The following is an 18,778-nucleotide window of genomic DNA, read 5'->3' on the forward strand; positions in this document are numbered from 1 at the left end:
CCTTCCTCCCTCTTTCCTTCCTTCCTCCCTCTTTCCTTCCTTCCTTCCTCTTTCCTTCCTTCTTTCCTTCCTTCCTTCCTCCCTGTTTCCTTCCTTCCTCTTTCCTTCTTTCCTTCCTTCCTTCCTCCCTCTTTCCTTCCTTCCTTCCTCCTTCCTTCCTTCTTCCCTCTTTCCTTCCTTCCTTTCTCCTCCCTTCATTCCTTCTTCCCTTCCTTCCTCTTTCCTTCCTTCCTTCCTCCTTCCCTTCTTTCCTTCCTTCCTTCCTTCCTTCCTTCTCTCCCCTACTAGGTTTTTTTTTCCCTGTTTTTTTTTGTGTGTGTATGTGTGTGTAGCCCTCTGCAGACAGACAACGTTGCTTTGTGTTCATAGCTGCAATGACCATGTCACATCTAGACATCTAGGAAATAGTGCTTCCCTTCTTTCCTCCTCATGCCTCTCTTACCCAGTCCTTCATTGTCTCCTCTGTAAGCTTCCTTAGGACTCAGAAGAGTTGACAGTTTACTTAATGCTTACTTACTTCCAGCATTTTGATATGATTCCTTCCCTTGACATCATCTACTACCAAGAGAGTCTTCTCTGGCCATGTCTGAGAGCTTCATTAGTGTATGAGTTCAAACAAACATTCAGAAGGCAGTTCAACTACTTGTTAATTTAGCAAAATAATAGTATTAAACCACCTCATGGGGCCTAGTATCTCCCTAGCTATATGTGGTGATATTTTATCTGTGTCCCTCAATAAAGTGTATCTGAGGATCAGAGGAAAAAGCCAGCCACTGTATTAGACATAGAATTCAGGCAATGGTAGCACATGCCTTTAATCCTAGCATTTAGGAGGCAGAGATTCATCTGGATCTCTGTGAGTTCAAGGCCACACAAGGAACACATCCAGGAGTGATGGCACATACCTTAAAGTCCAACACTAATTAACCATAAAGGTCTGGAGGTCTGTACACACAGACAGCAAGTGACAGAGCTGGGTAGGAAGAGGAAGTGATGTAGCTGGATGGAGAGAGGAAATGAGTTAGCAGAACAGAAAGGAATATAGATAGGCATGGGTATACAGAAAGTAGGTCTTTTTGGAAGCTGATGTTCTGTAAGGTGAGGTTGGCTTTGGCTTGTCCTATTGCTCTGATATTTCAGAACTTATCCCAATATCTGGCTCTGGGTTTTTTGTTAATAAGACCATTTAGCAATTCATCCTACAATTGGTACTCATTGTGGCTTACAGCTATAGGTTTTGAACACACACACTTTCTTCTTGAAGAGTGAGTCTAAAAGTCAGTAAAAGATTGGTTGGTAACCCAGGTCATCCATGCCACCATTGCACCAGTGGGCATCCCTTGTTATGTAGTTCAATATAATAATACTTAGGATAGCATGAGATAGATTATGTGGGAGACAGAGTATCAATGAATGGAGACAAGGCAAAAGCAGTGAATCACTCAAATAAAATAATTTGTTAAAGGCATGAAAGAATATAAACATTTTTACTTAGATGTAGAAACATGAAGGAGTTGTAGCATTAGCTGAATGTGATGTCCAAAGAAAAGATTTTTTAAAAAGGCTTTTGAATTACATCTATCAAAGAAATGTGTCTGGGTATAAAGAAAATTATAGACACAGAATAGGGGTTAGAATCCTATGTACATCATCACATAAAACACTTCAGGCTCTTTTCTGATTAGTCAGAGTGCCTAGTCTATTTTACAGTCCTGGATTTGAATATTAGTTGTATTTGAAACAGAGAGTTCAGATGCACTAGAAGAAACAGTTAATCCTTCTCATAGAGACAAATGTATTCTGCCTTTTGTTTCATGGTTACCATAATTTGCAAGATGATCACAGATACTGGGGGCAAGACATTGAATACTAGAATTAAATATGGTCAAACTTTAAATAAGTCTATTTTCCTTTATTAAATTTCTGTTTCCTGGGTGTTTTGTTTGTTTGTTTGTTTGTTTGTTTGTTTATTTGGAGGTGGTAGTCTGATGATGGTAGGTGAGAAGTTACAGAGTTTTGACCCACAGAAGAAAACTGATGCTGGGGACTAGAGCAGAGAAGGCACTTTGGAGTCATGGGGGTAGGGAGACATAATGGTTCATCTTTACTGTCAACTTGATTAGATTTAGAATTATCTAGGACACATGATTCCAAATGGATAAAAATATTTTCAGGGTTGCTTAACTGGACAGTGAAGATACGTTTTGAATGTCATTGGCATCATCCCATGGGCTGAGCTCTAAACTGAATAGAAAGTGAAAAAGGAGAAATACAGCTAAGTACCTATATTTCTAGTCTTCTGCTTCCTTTTCTATTGAGACTGGAAGAGGTGTGGATCATCATGCTTCCAATACTGCTGTGGTTTAAATGTGAAATTCCTCTATAGACTCAAGCACTTATATAATTGTTCCTCAGTTGGTTCCACTGTCAGAGAAGGCTGTGAACTTCAGAAGATGGCACTTCATTGAAAGAAGTAGGTAACAGGAAGTTAACATAGGTTTATAGGTCAGATGCACATTCTATTCCTGTTTCCTGACTGCTGTAATATGACCAGCTGCTCTGTTCTCCCACCTCTGTCTTCACTTAGTCTCCCTTTCATTATCACAATGGAATATAACCCTTCTGTCATGAAGAGTCCAGGTAAAATCTTCCTTAAATTTCTGAGACACAGCAACAAGAAAATTATCCAATACACATATCATGATGTGTACTTTGAAGCCGTGAGCCACAATGAACCCTCTTCTAAGTGCTTCTTGTCAGAAGTTTGGTTACACTGGCAAGAAATATAGCTAGAATTTCTGACAGTGATGTAGAGAGTCCCCTATTGCTTGGTATGGCTTATAAATCAATGCTCCACAATTTTAAAATGTGAGCTTTAATAATATTCATAATTCAGTTTCTTTTGTACTTTGCATAGAGAAAAATCATAGGTCAAAGAAATTGTTTTCATTAAAATACTGAAAAATTGTGGATATTTGTTATAATAAAAGTTTTCAAGGAAAGTATTTGTTTCTTAAAACCCATGCTATATTGTTTTAGAATTATCAGTGTTCAGATGGGTCATTTAATCATGTTCTATTTTTTATGTATTTCATTATTTATTTTTCTGATTATTTCTAAGTTTAAATATTTTATTTTATTCCATCTTATGTTTACAAGTTTTCCCAAATTCATGAGTGTTATCAGACTTTTTTCAATAACTGTAAAGATCAAGATATGACTTAAGTTAATGATATCTAAAATGAGTTTTTTTTTTCCCCTGAGACAGGGTTTCTCTGTATAGCTTTGCACCTTTCCTAGAACTCACTTTGGAGACCAGGCTGGCCTTGAACTCACAGAGATCCGCCTGCCTCTGCCTCCCGAGTGTGCCACCACCACCCGGCGAATAAGCTTTTTGTAACTAAGTTCTTTTCATGTTACTTTGAATAGATCTGTTTTTATATGTCAGATGTTAAATGAAAGGGGCAAACTTTGAAAATAGAAAACTAAATACTCTTTAATAGCTGGGTTTTCATAGTTTCCAGAATAAAAGAAAATGAATGAACACAATAAAATTATATTCCAGACTGTAGCTTTGAACATGAATTCTAATTCTTTTATTTCTCTGTTTTCTAATTTATAGATTTGGTTGTATACATTATTTCATATTATTTACCTCCACACAATAATTAATTAGCTGATGCAACAAATGTGTATTTATCTGGCTATTGAATTAGAAGGAAATAAAGAGTAGTTAAAAGATGATGTTTCCTTTATAAAGTGCCTCACTCAAAAGTATAGCTTATCTTGGAGATTCTGATCAAGGCTGTCTGTCTGCTGGATTGAGAGGGACTGATGTGACATTAATTCCTAGGTAAATGCTATTGCTTCAGTAGCTGAATTCACTGCCACCAACATAGTTGAGAATAAATTGGGCAATTCTAGCAACTATTAATTTTACATATGGTGCCATTACATAGAATGAACCACCTTACAATTTATTTCACATTTACTTTATGTTTGGAGAAAAGAATAGTGTTTAATTTTCATTCTAGAAAAAGTCCAGTAATCTTAGCAATTGCAGACAAAGGGATTGGAGATACCACTGAATCCTTTAGAAAGTTTCCTTTCAGAGATATTTTCTAAAAGAAGAGCTTGTTCCTAATATTTGTAGTCTTTTGGGAAGGGAAGCAACATTCTTACCTACTGCTCTAAGATATGAGAGGAACAGCATTCAGTAATTATATTTTTTTTCACTGAGAATGAGTTTCTGTTGAGTCCTTGGAATAGAGATACTAGAATTCAAAATAGTCAAACTCTAAGGTTTAAGTACTGAAGATGCCTATCTGTTATGAATGAGTCTCAGATTTCATTGCAAGCTCTATTTCAGCTCTATCAGACTGTTCCTCATCTGTTAGAAGAGCCAATAAAATGGGGGTATTCATCTGCTTAAAAAATTTCCCTATTCACCAACTGGAATATATACTGATGAATGGCAAAATCCCAACATTGAAGATATCCCTGAAGAGTGAGAAGGAAAAACATTAGGCCATGTACTGCAGAGAGCAATCACATTTAATAACCAAGAAGAGTCTGTGGCTCGCTACTATTGACCCTTTTCTAGGAAGTGAGGAAGCTACTGAGGCTTCAAGCAAAACAAAGCATGTGCTTTCCTAAGAAACTAAACTGCAGAGTGTGATGTTATATTATAGCTTTTATTGTAATATATTATTACTATTTGAGTTATTTCTTGTTCCCAAAGACAATTTAACTAGAATATTTATGCTTATTTTCTTGGTAGTAACTAGTAATGGGATCTTAGCAAATTGTAAATTGAACCTACATTCTTTGACAAAAATATCCAGCTACCTCTTCGATAAATTTTATGATTGTAGAAGGCAGAAAGCCATCTCTTTCCATGAGGTACTTTTGTATCCTTCTACTAGGCCCTAAAACTGCAGCTATGAAGTCAGCAGGAAGCAGGAGAAAGGATAACTAGTTCAAGGAACCTTTTATTCTATTCACAGCAGGAATTGTCTAAGTGGCCCTGTGTAGTGAGACAACCAGTCTCTTACAGACCTCTACAGTGTGGTACTCTACCATTCTTCCAATGCTGTTATTTATATCTTGCCAACTAAACTTATTTTCAAAGAAGAAAAAAAAAAGGTACTAACTATTGTTATTCATGTAGTTGGGATCATTCCACTTTAACATTTCTTTCTTTGACCATGCAACCAGAATAGTCCTTTGAGATGGAAAAATATTTCTTATTATATGTAATTTTTTTCCTTCCAGATGGCCACTAAGCTTGAAATTACACTTTTTGCTTTGGTTCTGTGTAGTACTTTGTCTAAAGTTATGAAGTGCTTTTGATTCTTGGAAAATGGTTATAGACTGAACGTTATAAGCAGCCCAACAATTCCCACTGTTAGGCGTCTCACAAAACACCAAGCTAACAGCTACAACATATGTGCACAGATATGGTGCAGACCTATAAAGGCCCCATGCTTGCCACTTAAGTCTCTGTGAACACATGAACCCTGCTTAATTGATTCAGTGGACCATGTTAACTTGGTGTCCTTTATCCCCTCTGATTCCTACAATCTGTCAGTCTCTTCTTCTTCTGGGTTCTCTGATCTCTGAGGAAAGGGACCTAATGGAAACCTCCAATTTAGACTCTCTTTCTCTGCATAATGACTAGCCATGGGTCTATGCACCTGCTCCCATTTGCTGCAGGAGAAAGCCTCTGTAATGATGACTGTAGAAGTCAGTGATCTATAAGTGTAGCATATCATTAGGATATATATAAAATTTTCTTTCCGGTCATGTTTGATTCTATACTAGGTCTCCCAGATATTCAGTCTTTGGTTCCTTACCACTCAAGCAGTGTAAAGAATGGATTTCCTCTCCTGGTGTGGGCCTCAAGTTAAACCAAACATTGGCCACTCCCACAAGTTCTGCTTTTAGCTAGGACAGACTGTATGTAGGTGGAGGAGTTTGTGTCTGTGTTGGTAACCAGATTTCTCTTTCTGTATCCTTCAGAGTACCTTTCCACACCCAATAGACTAGAACATAGGGGTGAAGGTTCCATTCAGCTCAACCACTCCACATTCAATGAGCTATGTGGATGCTGTCCTTGGCAATGGGTCTACTCTTTCAGTTTTCAGAGAGTAACCTGTACTAGCATCAGCCTGGGTTGTTTAGGGATCTCTATGGGACGCCCTCAACCAATAATTCAACCAAATATAACAATCTCACCACTAGAACCATTGCCTGATTGGAAAAGAAAGACAGTTTAGACTTTATATCCTTTATTTCTAGGAGTCCTCACTAGGGTCATCCTCACAGATTCCAGGAAGTCTCGACTCTAGCCCTCAATGCTCCCCAAATCCAGTAGTCTCTCCCTGCATTCTCTCTGTCCATCACTTCCCGAAATGTGATCCTTCCTCCTTTGGTGCCTACACTGTCCCCACTAGCCCATAGTCCAACTACACGAGTCTTCTGATAGCTTCTTCAATTTCTTTCCTCAAAGTCTTAAAGTTTTCATGATACATGTCCTTTACTTGCTTGGTAAGAGTTGTGCCTTGACATTTTATATTATTTGAGGCTATTGTGAAATAATTGTTTCCATGATTTCTTTCTCAGGCCATTTGTCATTTGTATACAAGAGAGTTACTGAATTTTTTTTTTAGTTAACCTTGTATGCAGCCACTTTGATGAAAATATTTTATCATCTTCAGTAGTTCCTCAATGGAATTTTTAGGGTTGCTTATGAATACTATCCTATTGTCTGCAAATAACTATTTTTTGATTCTTTCCAATTTATATATAATTCATTTCCTTCTGTTGTGTTATTGTTCAAGCTAAAACTTTAAGTGCTATAGTCAATAGATATGGAGTGGGCAACCTTGTTTTGTTCTTGATTTTAGTGAAGTTGGTTTAAGTGTCCATTTAATTTGATGTTGGTTATAGTCTTTCTGTGAATTGGCTTTATTATGTGTAGGTATGTCCCTTGTATCCCTAACCACTCTAGTAATTCTGTTATGAAGGGGTGTTAGATTTTGTCAAAGGATTTTTTAGCATCTAATGAGATGATTATGTACTTTTTTTCTTCCAGTTTGTTTATATGGTGTATTACTTTGACAGACTTTCATGTTGAACCATCCCTGTATCTCTGAATAAACCCTACTTGATTGTGGTGAATGATCTTCTTGATGTGCTCTTGGATTCAATTTTCAAGTATTTTATTGACTATTTCTGTACCTAAAAAGTTTATAAAGTACTTTGTTCTGTAATTCTTATTCTTTGTGGAGTCTTTATGTAGGTTGGATATCAGGTAACTGTGGCCTCATAAAATGAACTTGGACAATGTTTCTTTTGTTTCTGTTTTGTGGAATAATTTCAGGAGTATTGACATTAACTGTTTTTTGCAAGTCTGGAATAATTCTATACTAAAATTGTCTGGCCTTATGCTTATTTTGGTTATGAGACTTTTCATGACTGGTTCTATTTTGTTAAGAGTTATAGTTATATTTACATTGTTCATCTGACTTTGATTTAACTTTGGTAAGTGTTATCTATTGAGAAATGTATTTATTTATTTATTTTAAGATTTCTCCAATTTCGTGGACTACAACTGTTTAAAGCATGTCCTTGTGATTCTCAAGATTTCCTTGTTGCCAATTGTCTTGTCTGTTTTTTCATTTCCGATGTTTACAATTTAGATATTTACTTTCTGTCTTTTAGTTCCCTTTTTAAAATAAGTCATTGTCTGTCTTGTTTATTTTCTCAAAAAACGATTCTTTGTTTCATTGATTCTTTTTATTATTCTCCTTGCTTCTATTTTACTGATTTCAGCCCTCAGTTTATTTCTCGTTATTTTTTCATCCTCAGTGTGTTTATTTCTTCTTGTTCTAGAGATTTTAGGTGTGCTGTTCAGTTGTTAGTGCGCGTTCTCTCCATTTTGTCCTATAGGTACTTAGTGCTATGTACTCTACTTTCCTCTTAGCATCTCTTTCACAGTGTCATGTACTTATAAGCTTTCTGTGGTTTCTGTTGCTGTCTGGTAGGATACAAAGAGTTACTTCAGTTTTTTGTTTTTGTTTTTTTTGGTATTTGTTGAGATTTGCTTTGTGTATCAGTATGTGGTCAATTTTGGAGAAAGTTCCATAAAGTGCTAGGGAAGTCTATTCTTTTGTGTTTGGGTGGAATGTTCTATAAATATCTGTTAGTTCATTTGGTGTATAACATCAGTTATCTCCAGCATTTCTCTGTTTAGTTTTAGCGTAGATGACCTGTCCATTGGTGACAGTGGATACTGAAGTCTCCCACTATTCATGTGTGAGGGTCAATATGTAATTTAAAATATATTGGTTTTTCTTTTATAAAAGTGGGTGCCTGTTAGTTGTGGGTGCTAATGCTAAGATCTGAAATGTCATCTTTGATTTTTCCTTTGATGAGTATGTAGTGTCCTTTTCTATCTCTTTTCATTAATTTTAGTTTGAAATCTATTTTGATAGATAGTAAAATCGCTACTCCACCTTACTTCTTAGGGCCACTTTCTTGGAATATCTTTTTCCAATACTTTATCCTGAGGTAATGTCTATCGTGATGTTATGCTATGTTTCATGTGTGTATCAGAAATATTGGCCCTGATTCATTATCCATCTGTTAATTCATGTCTTTTTATTAGGGAACTGAGATCAATGATATTGATATGTATCAATGACAAATTATTGTTAATTTCTCTTTATTTATTTGTTGTTAATGGTGGTGGTAATGATGGTGTATATTTGAGTCTGTGAATCCCTTCTGAGCTTGCTAGGCTGAGAATATTTATTTCCTGTGTTTTCATGTGAGTAGTTAGTCTCCTTGGTTTGTATTTTTCCTTCTAGCACCTTCTGTAAGGTTGGGTTTGAAAATAGATGTTTAAATTTGAATTTATCAAAGAGTATCTTATATTACCCATCTATGATGATTGAAAGTTTTTCTGAGTTTAGTTATCTGGGCTGGAATCCTTGGTCTCTTAGAGTCTATAGGACATCTGTCCAAGCCCTGCTGGCTTTTAGAGTCTCCATTGAGAAGTTCGGTGTAATTCTTTTTTTTAAAATATTTTTTCTTTATTATTATATGTTTTAAATTTTATACATCAGCCATGGGTTCCCCTGTCCTCCCCCCTCTGGCTCCCACCCCCACCTTCCCTCCAGCTCCTCCCCTCCATTCCCATGTCCTCCAGGATCAAGACACCCCTGGGGACTTATTTAAACCTGGTAGATTCAGTACAGGCAGGTTCTGTCACCTCCTTCCAGACTGAGCAAAGTGTCCCTGTGTAAGCCCAAGGTTTCAAACAGCCAGCTCATGCACTAAGGACAGATCCTGGTCCCACAGCCTGGGTGCCTCCCAAACATATCAAGCTATTCAATGGTCTCACTTATCCAGAGGGCCTGATCCAGCTGGGGGCTCCACAGCCTTTGGTTCATAATTCATGTGCTTCCATTCATTTGGCTATTTGTCCCTGTGCTTTTAGCAATCTTGGATTCAACAATTCACGCTCTTGCAGACCCTCCTCTTTCTCGACAGTTGGACACCTGGAGCTCTACCTGGGGCCTGGCTGAAGATCTCTGCATCCACTTCCATCAGTTATTGGATGAGAATTCCAAGACGAATGTTAGGGTGTTTGGCCATCTGATCATTCTAATATGTCTACCTTTATATGTTATTTTGTCTTTCTCCTTTGCAGCTTTTAATAATTTTTCTTTGTTCTGTATGTTTATTGTTTTGATTATTATGTGGTAAAGGGTCTTTCTTTTCTGGTCCAATCTATTTGGTGTTCTGTATGCTTCTTGTACCTTGATAATTGTTTTCTTTATGTTAGGAGAAATTTCTTCTGTAATTTTGTTGAAAATATTTTCTGGGCCTTTGAGGTGGTATTCTCATTTCTCTATTCCTATTATTCATAGGTTTGTGTCTCAGATTTTCTGGATATCTTGTGTCAGAAATTTTTTAGATTTAGTCTTTTTTTGGCTGATGAGTTTATTTATTCTATAATATTTTCAATGCCTGCGATTTTCTCTCACACACTTTTGGCAATACTTGTGTCTCTAGTTTCTATTTGCTTATCTAGATTTCATTTCCAGAATCCTCTCAGGTCATGCTTCTTTATTGCATTGATTTCCATTCTCAGGTCTTGAACACTTTTATTTATTTCCTTCAACTCTTTATTTTTCCTTTTTTTTTTTTTTTTTTTTTTTTTAAAGGTATTCATTCATTTCTTCCAATTGCTTGTGTTTTCCTGTATTTCTTTAAGGGATTTATTCATTTCATCTTTAAGGAACTGTGTCATCTTCCTATAGTTGGTTTTAAGGTCTCCTGCTTCAGCAATGTTGGAATATTATTTGCTAGCTCTGGTAGTATAACTGGGCTTTCCTTGTTTTCTGTTTCCTTTTTCATTGTCATAGAGTGTATTGGGTAAGTATTGCCTGTTATACAGGCCTGCTTGGCTGCTGTGTTTATGGGGAATTCTTGCTGGTGTTTGAGGCTAGGTACAGAAAGGCCAGAGGGAGATGGTCTGTTTTAACACTTGGGACAACCTTGAAAACTGGATCTGGGGCAAGAGAGAGAGAGAGAGTAAAAGATCTGCAGGCAGCCTACTTGGTCTTCTAATAGGTATGGCAAGTGTTTGAGCAGGGTGTATCTGATCAAGTTGTGGGCTATGACACAGGCATGAAGTAGGAGAAAATACAGTGGGGTTGGAGGTTTGTAGTCTGAGAGATCCTTAGGAGGTATGGATAGGGGAGAGGGGGGGCTATAGCTGCTGTTCTGTTGCAACCCTGAAGATTGGGTCTGGGGCAAAATACAGTTTTCTTTTAAATGAGAAGATTAAAAAACTCCATATTTTTTACCTGTCTCTAGACAACTGCTTAAGGTATTAAACAAATTTTGACTCCATAATTGCTTTATGTCTGTGTGAATATATATATATACACATATTCATATATATATATTATCATAGAGAAGGCAAAGGATTGAGATCAACACTTTATATTTTTCCAAGGGGGGGACAATGGCTGAAGTCACATGCTGCTCTGTCAGTGTCCTTGGTCCAAGAGGAGATAAAATCTAAATAACTCTGCATGTAACAAAGTCACAGATCTTGATCTTTGCATTTCTGATGGCAAAACTCCTAAATAAATTAATTTGGGAAGTTTTATGAATTAATAATATCACAAGCAATCCCAAAGAATACAAAATATGTCTTTGAAATTTGATTTAGAATTTTAAGTCAGTATAAAGCCGTAGGCAACCATTTGGGCTTAGTTACTGGTACTGAGTTGGTACTGGAACATCAACCCAGCAATCTGAATTCACTTTAATTAGTTCCACCTCTTCCCACATCCTTTCAGAATTCTGGGGTATATGTGAAGAAAGAGGTAGAATCTTGTATCAGTTTATTCCCATTACTTTTTTGTGATTTAATTATAGTCTGAGTATGACATTGATATCCTTTGTTCTATCTCTATTAATGTTAAGATGTAAGTATGTTTTTATGCTTTGAATTTAATACTAGAATTTATTTTTTGCTTCACTTAGTATCTGCTTATGTAACTTTTATCAGAAATTGTTGAAGGTAGATTTATAGAAGATATCTTATGTCTTAGAGATTTCCTCCTTACCCTGATTCAACTATCAACAAACACCTAGAAAGCTAGAAAATGAGTTTAAGTTTTTAATAAAAGTAATCATAAACTTTTAAATTACTTTAATTTTTACATAATATTTCTGTCTTATTCTTTGAATTCTCCAACTCCTCCAAGATTCTTCCCTTCCCTACCGACCCCACCTTTATATTCCTTTTCTCTCTTAAAAACAAAAACTAACAAACAAAAAAGCAAAAAGGAATAAAAGGAAAGAACAAGCACAAAACAAAAACAAGAAATTTGTGCTATATTGTTTAATTATTCTTGAATATTTGACCTGCTCTGAACTGTAGATGAGATATACAATTTCACCTCACTGGAAATAACTGATATTCCCTCTCCCAGTATCTTTCAATTGCAAATATTTTTTCCTTAGTGGTGGAACTTCATGCCCACTTCTTCTCTGTGTCAATATATTCAATTGAAAAAAAAAAAAATGAGGTGATATTTTTGGTTTGCAGAACCTCTTGTGTTGAGCTGACTCCTGAAATCTACTATACTTTTGTGTTCTTCCAACAGAAATGTAGCAGAACTTTAACACATGGATATGAAAAGGCAGAATTAAGTTAATTAAGGATATGGTACAATGGATGGATCACATTTTAAGATTTCTACAGCGATGTGGACATCTATGATGTAAGCATAGCTTGAAGAAGAACCTGAAGTACTGTTTTTCTAACTCAAACTCATATGGTATATTATTTCATAGTGTGGGAACATAGCTGAGAAGCTATATTTAAGTGGAAAATCTGACAGTAGAGTACTGTATTCTATTTCAAATTGTGTAATTCTGTGTGGAGGTTTAGCTGCCTGGAAGAAAGGGAGAGGGTCTGCAGAAAGGCACAATTAGCATTAATGCTAATTAATGTGCTGTCTTTCAAGTCCCCAAATGAGATATTCTATTGTTGACACTGTGTTTAATTAGCAGCATTGCAAAGAAGGCATATGATGGCCCTACAAATTGGGTTTTATCCAACTCTTATCTATGTGCAATTCCTTCTATAATATTTTTGTTTATTTTTTAGTTATTCACCTACCATCTGACAGGTTCACACACTTGAGAATTTTAGTCATTTTTATGCCCCATTCCCCCCCGCCTCCCATTGGTTTTCTTTATTCTTTTCTTTCTTTCTTTCTTTTTTTTTTTTTTTAATCTTAACAAATCCTCTTTCTACACTCATGGCTCTTCTGTGTGTGATACTATGAGGTATTTTTTTTTTTTTTTTTATGGTTTCTTGCCTGAACATTGGTGAGAATTTATTTATTGGAGCAAGGACAACTTACCTATGGTTTCACCATTGAATAAAGTGACGACCCCTCTCACAACAATTATTCAATGCCAATAGTCCTTAATCGAAGGATGCAGCCTGATGTGCCCCTCCCCTTTCCATGATAAAATATTGTGGGGCCCAGTCTTGTCTAGGTCTTACGCAGAGAACTATAGCTGTAGTGATTTTTATGCATGCCATAGCTATATATAGCCAGAAGATTTATTTGTCTTAGCTGTACATCTCCTCCATTTTCAGGCTCTTGCTTTCCTTTCTCCCTTTCTTCCTGTGTGTTTCTTGAGCCTTGTAGAAGCTGATACAACTGTCCCTGTTAGGACCCAGCACTCCATTATTGCTTATTCTTGGCACTTTGTCTAATTATGGGTTTCAACATTAACTATCTCTTATTATAGGAGGGAATGTCTCTGATTAAGGCTTGATGCATCACTAATGTATGGATGCAAACATGAGTCTTTAGAAGTCAGTTTGACAACAGAAACATATAACTAAATAATAGCATTAGGTTCCCCATTAGGGTCTATGACTGCGTCAGCTATGGGATCTTGACAAGCATTATAGAACCAGGCCTGAAGTCTCTCTTCCTGCGTGAGATTCATGTTCAATCAGAAAAAGGATTGGTTACCCTAGTCTTAATTTTCTACTGCTGTGATGAGAAACTTATAGAAAAAAGAGTGTTATGGAGGATCACTTATAGTTTCAGAGGGTTAGAGTCCATGAGCCTCATGGCAGGAAACATGACAGAATTCAGGCAGGGATGGTACTGAAGCAGTGGCAGAGAGTTTACATCTTGGTCCACAAACACAAGGCAGGCTGAGAGGGAGAGAGCTTAAAGTCTGTTCAAATGACTCCCTTCCTTCCGAAGGGCCACATCTTCTAATTCTTTCCGAACAATCTACTGGGGACCCACTATTCAAGCATGTGGATGTAGGGGGACTTTCTTACTCAGACCACCACACTCTAATGCCAGTCACGAGACTCTTGCACCAGAGGGCAGCTTGCTCAGAAGATTGAAACATTCATAGATGGGGAAAATTTTCATGATTTTTTTCTCCCCCAGCAATTTGCATAGCAGTTTCTGGTACTTTTAAGTCTAGAAGATAAGGGGAAAGTTTTCACCTCAGCTCCAGCTTGATTTCTTTATGTCCTGTGGCCAAAGTACAGAGTGTAGTATCTCCTGTAACAGGGTTTTACTATATTATCATGAGGACAATGGCAACAGCCTCTATTGGTTGGGAGTCTCAGATTAATTCTGATATTTACCATTAGTGCTGGTTCTTAAAGGATAAAATCACTGTTTTTCCCTTTACAATTTACTAACAATTTCCCTACTAAACATAGCTGATAAATTTGTCTTTGAAGCTCTTATTAAAAATGCCTACATGTTTTCTATTTAAAAAACAAAAAACAAAACAAAACAAAAAAACCCCTATGAATTGGGACAAACTATCTAGATTTCCTAATGTAGATTCCCTGGAACAAAACCTAGTTTTAACATATCCTAAGTTGTTTTACTTTTTTAATGAAATTCTGTTGTTTGATAATGAATTGTTTTTTATCTAAAATGTGTTTACAAAAACTAGATCCTAGAGATCTAATTCTGGTCTTAGGAAAGAGCAGCTATTACTCTAACCTATACTGTCTGGTGTTGCAGTGTCAAGAATGAGTTACCTCTTATTGAGTTATTACGCAAAGGAGTTCCATGGACAATCTCCCACCTCAAACATTGGAGGCTATTGCCAAGGCTATTGGTTGTTGTCCACAACTTGATGCTGAAGACATAGCCTTAGTGCTGAGGATAATATTTACTTAATGTCATTGAACATGAAGAAGTTGAACTGGTACCTAACTAGAAGCTTTATATCTTCTGACTATCATGGTGTTGGAAGGCACTCTACACAGTACAGAAAAAAGGTAATCATATACCCAAGGAATGCTCAATCATACCACAAGGGCATTTGCTCAGCTATGTTCATATCAGCATTGTTTGTAATAGCCAGAACCTGGAAACAACCTAGATGCCCTTCAACTGAATAATGGATAAAGAAAATGTGCTACATATAAACAATGGGGTACTACTCAGCAGAGAAAAACAATGACATCATGAGGTTTGCAGGCAAATGGATGGATCTAGAAAAAACCATCCTGAGTGAGGTAACCCAGACTCAGAAGGACAAACATGGTATGTACTCACTCATAGGAGGATACTAGATGTAAAACAAAGATGACTAGACAGCTACACAACTCCAGGGAGGCCACCTAGAAAACAGGACCCTAAGAAAGACACAGGGATCGCCCAATGACAGAGAAATGGATGAGATCTACATGAACAACCTGGATGTGATTGGGGGTAATGAAGGGCAAGGTTCGAGGGAAAGAGCTTAGGGGAGCAGGAGATCCCAGGTGGATCAAGAACAGAAAGGGAGAACAAGGAATAACAGACCATGATAAATGAAGACCACATGAGAACAGGAAGAAGCAAAATGTTAGCAAGGCTCCCAGAAATCCACAATGATACATCCACTGTAGACTGCCGGCAATGGGTGAGAGAAAGCCTGATCTGACCTACTCTGATGATGGGATGGCCAAACACCCTAACTGTCATGCTGGAACTCTCATCCAATAACTGATGGAACAGATGCAGAGATCCTCCGCCAGGCCCCAGGTAGAGCTCCAGGAGTCCAATTGTCAGGAAAGAGGAGGGACTGTAAGAGTGTGAATTGTTGAGACCAAGATTGGAAAAAGCAAAGGGACAAATAGTCAAACTAATAGAAACACATGAATTATGAACCAAAAGCTTTGGAGTCTCCAACTGGATCAAGCCTTCTGGATAAGCGAAACAACTGAATAGATTGAACTGTTTGGGAGGCACCCAGGCTGTGGGACCTGGACCTGTCCTTAGTGCATGAGCTGGCTGTTTGAAACCTTGGGCTTACACAGGGACACTTTGCTCAGCCTGGAAGGGGGTACTGGACCTGCCTATACTGAATCTACCAGGTTGAGCTGAATCCTCAGGGGAGTCTTTGCCCTGAAGGAGATGGGAATGGGGGGGAGGGGCTGGGGGGAAGGCAGGGCTGGGGGCTTGATGGGGGAGGACAGGGGAACCCATGGCTGATAGGTAAAATTGAAACACAAATATCTGTATTATAAAAAATAAAATTTGAAATAAAAAAAATTACTTCCATCTTTAGGAGATCCTGAAATGAAAAAAAAGAAAAAAAGTCATCATGCATAGTTCATGAGTTTCCACTATTGTGGCTGTTCATCTCTGTATGTTTTTCCATCATGATCTCAATGTCCCCTGCCCACAGTATCCCTCCTCTCTCTCTCTCATTGATTGGGTTCTTAGAGCTAAGCCTGGCAACTGGCTGTGGATCTCTGCATCTGCTTCCTTCAGTCACTGGATGAATGCTCTATGATGACAGTTAGGGCATTCACTAGAACAGTAGACTAGGCCTTCTGGACACAGGAGACAGTTATTTAGCTTGAACTGTTTAAGGGGCCCACAGGCAAGGGGATCAGGATCTGTCTCTGGTGCATGGGTGGGCTTTTTGGAGCCCAGTACCTAGGGTGTGACATTTTGCACAGCTTTTGTGCAGGGTTAAGGGGGGGACTTGGACGTGCCAGGCTCTGCTGACTCCTAACGGGAGATCTTGATTTGGAAAATGTGAGGATGGGGGGTGGGTTGAGGGGGAAGGATGGGGTTGAGAATAGGGAAGAGGGAGGATCTGTAATTGATATGTAAACTGAACAGAAATTTTCTTAATAAAAAAATGAAAAAAAAAAAAGGTAATCATTAACACTACTCAACTACAAACCCCATGACCTATAACAGCAACCTGCCAGCAAGGTATACTGGTAGAAAATATGGACACAAATGTATAGGAGTAACCAACCAGTTTTGGGTTAGGTTGAAGGTTTACCCTATGAGATGGAACTCTTACATGATACTGCTGAAGTGCCCCAGAACCTGAGACTAGATAAGGTGTGGACATGGGGGAAAACCTACTATTATTCTGATAAAAACTTAGCAATAAAATGTCTCTTAATGTTATACTATACCCACAGACAAGTGCCTCAGTTAATCCTCATCAAATTTCTTTTTGCAGTGGATAGGCATTAACACAGACATCCACATCTGGACAATGTACAGAAAGTGAGATACTTTGGAGCACTCAGTCCTATATGGGATGTCTTCATCAAAGCCCTCCTTCAAGACTCAGTGATCCATGCAGAAGAGAAGGCAGTAAGAGTAAAAGCTAGAGGTGATGTATGACTCAAACAAAAAAGGACAAAAGTATATAGGAACTCACAGGGACTGTGGCAGTATGCACAAACCTACATGGGTTCAAGCTATACAGGGTCCTGACACTGAGTGAAGGAAGTGGGTTTGGACTCCTACTTCAAGCCAAGAAGCTATTTGTAATTGATAACTGATGGCAAAGGGAAAAAAATCAACTATGTTCCAGGACAATTCCTTGAACTCCATGTTTTTTGTTTGTTTGTGTCTTTTTTGTATTCATCTTTTGCTTGTTTACTTAGAGTTTCCTTTTCCTGTTTCTCCCCCACATGTGTGTGTGTGTGTGTGTGTGTGTGTGTGTGTGTGTGTGTGTGTGTGAGAGAGAGAGAGAGAGAGAGAGAGAGAGAGAGAGAGAGAGAGAGAGAGAAGAGGACATAAATATAAAATTGGGTGATGGATAGGGGGAGGATCTAGGGAGATGTAGGGGGAAACATGATCAAAATATATTGTATAGGTAACAGTTTTTAATTAAAAATCAGTTTATATAAAAGCATATATTTGTATTGTAAAACATGGACTAAAAGAAGAGAAAACACAGCTCAGTTGCATTAAGCATAGAGACAATTCTTTCTCACTGCTCCAACTGGCAGCTCCACATCTCCTTCTAAGAATCACTGGGCTCTCATTCCTTTCCAGATGATTAATCATTGCAATAAAAGAGTGTTTATATAGCATGTACTATTTCAGTGCTGAGGTGCAAAGGGAAATGTAATAATATTTTTATTGCATCAGTATGAAGTATTAAACTAGTTTTTGTATAGGTTGTTGGAAGAAATGTTCTATTTCAATTCCATTTAAAGTGACTTGCAGAGGTGGATGTTCAGAAACCAAATGACAGTATTGCAAAGCAAATATGCCTGTTTCAACCACCTTAATATTTGCTGACATTGGCTGCTGTAGATGTGACTGAGACATCAATATCCATCAATAGGCTAGTCCTCATGACTGGACAGGAAAGCCAGCAGGTTACCTTCCTTTTGGGTTTTAAGTGTACATTTGTATATTTATATACATATTTTTAGTTTACTTACATTTATCAAGTAAGAAACTCAGTATGATCACCAGTGCTTGCAAAGCTGAAACCACATGTTAAGTTAGATCAATGACAGACTTTGAGAAGCTGTCAGTTTTTGCAACATAAAGAAGTGAATACATCATATTTAAAATATGCTTTCCTGCTGGGTGTATTGGTGCACAGCTTTAATCCCAGCACCTGGTGGCAGAGGCAGGCAGCTCTCTCTGAGTGATAGGCTAGCCTAGTCTACATAACAAGCTCCAGGACAGCCAGAACTATATAGAAACACAGTGTCTCAAAACAAACCAATATAAAATAGTGTATGTATTTCTGACCTTTGTAGTCCTATTATTGTCTTGATAATTTTAGTTAGAACTCATGCTTAACACAACAAAATTATATAACATAGGCATGTAAGATTTACAAATCCAAAAGTGTATTTATATATAATAATTCAACTTCTGAAAGTAATCGGTGAATTAATAGATCTCACAGTTTGAGA

This window comes from Onychomys torridus, chromosome 2, assembly GCF_903995425.1.
Source record: "Onychomys torridus chromosome 2, mOncTor1.1, whole genome shotgun sequence".
Taxonomy (NCBI): Eukaryota; Metazoa; Chordata; class Mammalia; order Rodentia; family Cricetidae; genus Onychomys; species Onychomys torridus.